Source organism: Pteropus medius, unplaced genomic scaffold (assembly GCF_902729225.1).
Source record: "Pteropus medius unplaced genomic scaffold, Ma_sr-lr_union100, whole genome shotgun sequence".
Taxonomy (NCBI): domain Eukaryota; kingdom Metazoa; phylum Chordata; class Mammalia; order Chiroptera; family Pteropodidae; genus Pteropus; species Pteropus medius.
Window position 1 is genome coordinate 6,856,851 of NW_024350319.1, and position 6,817 is coordinate 6,863,667.

The 6,817-nt window shown below is 36.0% G+C and overlaps 1 pseudogene; it reads right to left on the reverse strand.

Annotated features, from left to right (window-relative positions):
- Positions 1–6,135: 6,135 nt before the first annotated feature.
- On the reverse strand, positions 6,136–6,254 carry LOC120583526 (uncharacterized; annotated as a pseudogene).
- Positions 6,255–6,817: the final 563 nt, after the last annotated feature.

Here is a 6,817-nt window from a genome sequence, read left to right on the forward strand (position 1 = left end):
TATGTAAAATTTCCTAATGTGTACAATGGGACTATGTTATAGTCCGCATTTTTGGTGCTTAACTACTGACAACTTTAAAGTGCCATTTCTCCCTCTTCACCTTCTGTCTCACTTCTGAGCAAGCTGGAAAGAAAGACTACTTGCTCTGCTTTTAGTATAGGCAGGACATATAAGCCAAGAAGGATCCACTACCCCATTCCCCAAACCCTAACCACCATAAAAACCCCAAACAAGTCTCCTTTTCTTGATTCTCAAGCCATTTCAGACCTGCTTGGGACCTACCCTGTCATACCAGAAAGGTTTATTTTGTGAGTAATAAACCTTTTCATATTTTCTTGGTGTGCATGGTGTGTAGCATCTTCAACATGTGAACCCAATTTGGGGTTAGAGGACAATTTCACTTCCGTAGATATGACCCCAAACAGGGTAATTCAATGAAACCTTGCTACAATGCAATAAGTGAAGTCCAAAAATTCTACCAAGTAAAATGCAGGGTTATATTACTGCCAGATTAATGACAAATAAATTTTTATTTGATTTGTACTGCAGTATAAGTCACAGAATAAAGATAGTGAAAATTACACCAATGCAATTGATGATACATTAAGAAAGCTCTCTAAGTGATTATGAAATTATGAATTCTAAACCTATCTTTCCTTTCCAAAAGAAGAAAACATTAATCTTTCCTTTTTTTTTGAAGAATCAAAGTTGGTAGCCAATTGGGTATATTTGCATTATCACAGGGAATGTTTCTGTGGGAGTTTCCATACTATCTCTCTTTTAAGAATGCTGTGAAGATTAAAGAAACAGTGTCTGATCAAAATGGTATGTCAGTACGTGTTTTCCTTGCATCTCCTCCCACCTCTAACCCTAATTACTCATAAAATGTAGGCAATTTTGAGTCTACAATCTGATAAATCTGGGTGCAATAAGTGAATGAGGGAGTGGATAGCCAGATGGTTTCTATTACTTTTAAGAATAACTTCTAAATAAAGTACATAACCTAGACTTTCATTTATAGTAACTGTAACTCTCTGACGATATTACCCCATAGAGGGAATAAGAAATTTAGATTTTACTAACTCATTGAGGCTTGAGGGAATCGAGCTAATAAAATTTCTACAGTATCCTTCTAAATAAGGAAATACAAATTCATAAAAATATACCTTTTGACTTTCCAAATGGCATTTGTCTCAACACTCCTTTTATAGGCCAAAGTCATGGGAATTGTCATAACACAGCAAACATAACTGATTTTAAAACTCTAAGACCATTTGCTGGAGAGCAAAATAATTTTCAATCTTTCCTTTTTGTAAGACCCAGATGAATTATCAATGTATGGTGCAGCAAGCATTAAGACCAGTGATATTTCATAATTTTTAACACATGAGTGGTTTGGAGATAAAATTATAGGTGAATTAATTCATGAATAGTAACTTGTTTCATCAAAGATATACTAAGCACTTTCTACATGTTACATGCAGTGATGAGATCTGGTTGATGGGGTGAGAACAGAAGTATATGTAGAATTTAGACTCAATCCTTAAGCAATATAAATTTATAAGTAGGGAAGATTTACTGAATAATTAATACCCTAAAGAATGGAGTAAGTGCTAAACAATTGTATAGCTTCATAATGTGGACAAAATAAAAGAATTAGCATTTAACTTAAGGTCTAAAAAGTAAAGAACATTTTAGGCTAATGAAATAATATAAAAAAAGGCCAATGGTATGGATTTAAGCAAGCTACTTTGGAATGATAAAGTATGTTTGAGAGTGTGATAAGAGACAAAGCTGGAAAAAAATTGGGGGTCAGAATGTAGAAAGCCTTGAGTAACATACAAAGAAAGTTTTGTTTTGTTTTGATTTTGGCTTTTTTTCCCCTCTAATGTTCTTAGGTCTAACTGAAGTTTTTTGGTAAGAAAATAAAGTTTCTTTTTGGAAGATCAATAAAGTAATAAAAGTAGTTACCATTTATTGGGCATCTGTTAGACCCAGCGTGTACTAAGAGCTCTATGGAGGACTGGTCTTCCTCGCCTCAAATATTTTCCTTCACATATTTTTTTCTACCTTCCCCTCCACCAATTCACTCACTTATATCAAGTAGAAGAGTATGTACATCATCTGACTAGTGAATATACAACATGAGACTAGGCAAGTGTAGCTCAATTCTGTCTATTTCTCTGCTCTCCTACAAGGGAGATGCTGATGGGAACACATACTCCCTTCTCTTCTTTTGTGTCATGACTTTTACAGGAAATGTGCTAGGCTCATATGGGAAGTCTTTCCCACTCATCATGACTTGTGACCAGGTGTGTGAGTCTATTTAATTTTGGGATTCAAAATTAGGAGGCCCACATGACCACAGATACAAGCTTTATAATATCAGCATAATAATAAGAAATGTGATATTTCAGTTCTACTAAAGATTTTGTAATTTCAAAATGGATCCTGAACATAGGAGGGACATAGGGGTGTTTCTCCCTTCAATGTTTTAGTACTTATTAGTTTTACAATTAATATGTTACTACCTTTATATATTTGATGCAATATACTGAGTCCTTACATCTCAGATGTTGTACACTTAAATCCTGTCTACAAATGGACAGATAAGGTTTATTGTCTATATTTAAGTGTTAATAATATTAAACTGGAGGAGGAAAATAAATGGCGTAGATGATAGAGGCTCTGTTCATCCCGCTGGTGACCAAACCAAAATTGTGACGGAAACAAGGAGTAGCAGTAAGGAAAAATCACCTGGGATCTTGATGAACAAACCATACAACTAGAGAGAAATCCAAGAAAGCACCCTGCAATGGCAAAGGTAGGATGGGACAAGGACACGAGGCTGCCTGGTCTCAAGCGGCTGAGTGAGATGGAGGCCGCTGCAATGGCAGCAGCAGACACCTCTTAAAGGGGCCGCATCTGTGAACAGGTTTTGCAGTAACGGACCTGCTCTCTCTGAACACCAGTGCCAATTCGGAGGCCCACAAGAGGCACCAGGGACTTACAGGGAGACATTGTTAGAGAGAGGGCCCAGGTGAGACTCGCTCTGTACAGAGGTGCTGGCAGTATCCATTTTTAGCCCTCCCTTCTCCCAGTGCACAGACATAGCACTGCTACAGCCGTAATATCATCAAACTGGATAATAGAGGTCACTCCGCCCAGAGGATTCCCTGAAACCCCACCTCTCCCAACTTGCATCCCCACCCAAGCCAAATGCAGGTACATCCTCAGCAAGTCAGCCGAGCAGCTCCTAGGCTCACACTGGAGGCAGCTGGCCTCAGTTTCTGGTGTAGCCCTTTTGAGACAACTATAAGTACAGCATCTGTGGATTGCTTGCTGAATCTTAACAGGTGGCTCCAGAGGAGCAGAAGCTTGGGCTAAATTTGGCCTGCAGCTGAACTCCTCTCAGGACTGTGCCACTGGACACCAACTTCACAAATCCACACTAATAAGACCGAGAGACTTAGGACTTTCACTTAGTACATAGAAACAGATATGGAAAGGCAGCCAAAAATGGGAAGACAAAGAAGCAGAAACCATATGAGAGAACAGAACAGAGATCCAGATATAATGGAGTCAAGTAATCTAACAGATGCAGAGTTCAAAACACTGGTTATAAAGATGCTCAATGAACTTTTGGGACATGTAGATAAATTCAGTGAGAACTTTGACAAAGAGATAAAAAACATAAAAATGGAAATAGAAATTATAAAAGGGAACCAGTCTGAAATGAAGAACACATTATCTAAGATGAGAAATATATTAAAGGGAATAAACAAAGGAATAAACAAAGTAAATAAAGAAAAGGATCAAATGCCCTATCTAGAGGACGGGAAAGCCAAGGACACTCAATCAGAATGGCATGAAAAAAGATGCCAAGATTATAAAAATAATTCTAAGAGCATATGGGACACTATTAAAGGTCAAAATATCCGTCTGATTGGCATACCTGAAAGAAAACAAGATGTTGAACAGCTGTTTGAAGAAATAAGATGGAAAACTTCTCTCACCTGGTGAAGAAAATGAACATAAAACCCCAGGAAGCTTGGAAAATCCCAAAACCCAGAGATCCAAAGAGGCCCACACTAAGACACATCATAAGCAAAATGCTAAAGGTTAAATACAAAGAAAGAATATTAAAAGCAACAAGAGAAAAGCAGGTTGTTACCTATAAGGGAACATCCATAAGTCTGGCAGCTGATTTCCCAAAAGAAACTATGCAGAACAGAATGGCTTGGCAAAAATATTCAACAGGATGAAGACCCAGGATCTATAAACAAGAATATTTTATCTAGCAAAGCTATTCTTTAGAGTTGAAGGACAGATAAAGAGCTTCTCAGATAAAAATAAGCTAAAGGGCTTTATCACCACCAAACCAGTATTACAGGAAATGTTGGAGAAACTTCTTTAAGAAGGAAAAACATGTATCAAAAACAGGAATAAAGAATGATAACAGCTACATTCTCATCAATAGTACCTCAAATGGAAAAGAATTAAGTGCTCCAACTGAAGATAGAATGGATGAGTGGATAGGAAAACAAAACCCCTACTTGTTGCCTACAAGAGACTCACTTCAGATTTAAAGACACACATAGACTAAAAGGAAAGAGATAGAAAAAGATATTGCTTTGATGGACCTAGAAGGCATTTAAGTCAGACAGAGGAAGATAAACACTACATGATTTCACTTATATGCAGAATCAAAGGAATATAGTGGACAATTTGGTGACAGACAGAGGGGAGGTGGGGCTGGGGAGCTGAGAGAATGAGGTGAAGAGTTAAAGAAGTACAAATTAGTAACTGATGGATAGTCAGGGGGATAGGGAGCATGACATAGGAAATGCAGTTAGCCTTAATACATTGGTTAGGTGGAGGGTCAGGGGAGGGAGGGTGCAATTGAGGGGGATTGTTTTATGAACTATATAGATGTCTAACCAATGTACTGTATACTTGAAACTAACTGAAATAAATAAATTTTAAAAATAATAATATTAAAGCTTAGTTATATCCAAAGATCACTCAGAGTGGTAGAAAAAAAGACCAAAATTAGGGTTGTCTGACTCAAAACTCATGTTCTTTAGTAATTAGCATAAAATTCCACTACATATCTGTAAAATAATTTATATAGATAAGTATGTTTTTTAAAAAGATTTGATAAACAAGAGCAAGTAAGTTATATTTTAATAGTGTACATTAGAGAAATAAAGACTTGAATTGGGCACTAGAAAGGAATTTACAAGAATGGACAGAAAATGAAAATAAAGTGATAACATTGATGAAAATGAAAATTACCAGTATGAAATGAAAGAGAGCTAGGAAAAAAGATTTCTGAGGTTGATAACCTTTATTGCTAAAGAAAATGATGTCTCTCACAAAAAAGAATAATGATGATGAGTTCAGCTGTGGGAATAGTGAGTTTTAGGTACTGAACTGATATGTACTTGTCAAGTAAAACTTAAATATGTATCTAGAGCTAAAATGGAATTTATAAACCATAATGATATGGAGTCATAGATAGAATAAGATTATATAATTCTCTTAGAGGAAAATAAAGGCAAAGAAGAATATGAGTATATTTTGAGATGCCTCTGGGGATGGAGGTGTGGGAAACAAAGAAGAGATACAAAGAGCTGGGAGAAGCCAAGGTGAAAGAAACAAGTGGTGATGTACCTAAGACAAATTGTATTCTATTGGTAGTTTAATTAAATTCTTAGAAGAAACAAGGAATATTATTTCTTTGAACTCTCAAAGCATTTTGTGACTTCAATGATCAATAGATACTCATTTATTCATTCACTTAACAAGTATTTATTGGCTTTTTGCTCTTCTATGCATGGGGGACACAGGGTGAAGATTACAGCACCTGCAGTCCTGTGAAATTACAGAAAATAGACTAAGGTTACCTGGGGTGGAGAATATGAGGAAAGTTTAACAGAGTAGAAAATATTCTAGTGATGCTTTGGCAACTGGGAAGTGAAAAAAGACATTCTAGAGTCCAGAATGGCATAAACCAATACCTAGAGTCATAAATGTGTGTATAATTTTCCACACGAGGCAACCCTTTGTTGATCTCACAGATCGCAAGGACGTTGTCAGCTTACAATCCCTTTTTTAAAAAAATTTTTTTTACGCCTACAGCACCTGGTCTTCCTAGGTGGTCTCCCATCCAAGTATTAACCAGGCCCAACGCTGCTTAGCTTTCAAAGTCAGAAGGAATCGGGCTTGTTCAGGGCAGCATGGCCGTAAATAAAACATGTTGGATTTTATAGAGGCCCTGGAACCATAGTTATAGGTACATATGTGGACAGGATCAGGATTGAACCTGAATAGGTTGTGAGGGCAGATTGTGAATAACCATTTATACAATATTATGTGAGTATGTGTGTGTGTGTGTGTGTGTGTGTGTGTGTGTGTGTATGTGTATATATATGCATATCATCATAAACATTTCCTAATAACCATTTATATAATATTATGTATATATATATATATATATAAATATCATCATAAACATTTCCTAATATATTGATACAATTTTTAAAACATTTGGTATGATTTCATAGTATTAAACATCACTGGAATATATCATAATATACCTAACCATTATTTGAAATTTAGATTGTTTCCAATTTTTAACCATTATACAATATTGAGGATTTTGATTTACACTGACAACTGCTCAACAGAAATTTTATAGTGATTTTCATTTTTTCAAGCTATATATGAGGTCCTTGTTGTTCCACCTTCATCAATTAGCAATATCTCTTAAAAACTGCCAAATTAATAGATGAAAATAGTATCTTGTTATTGA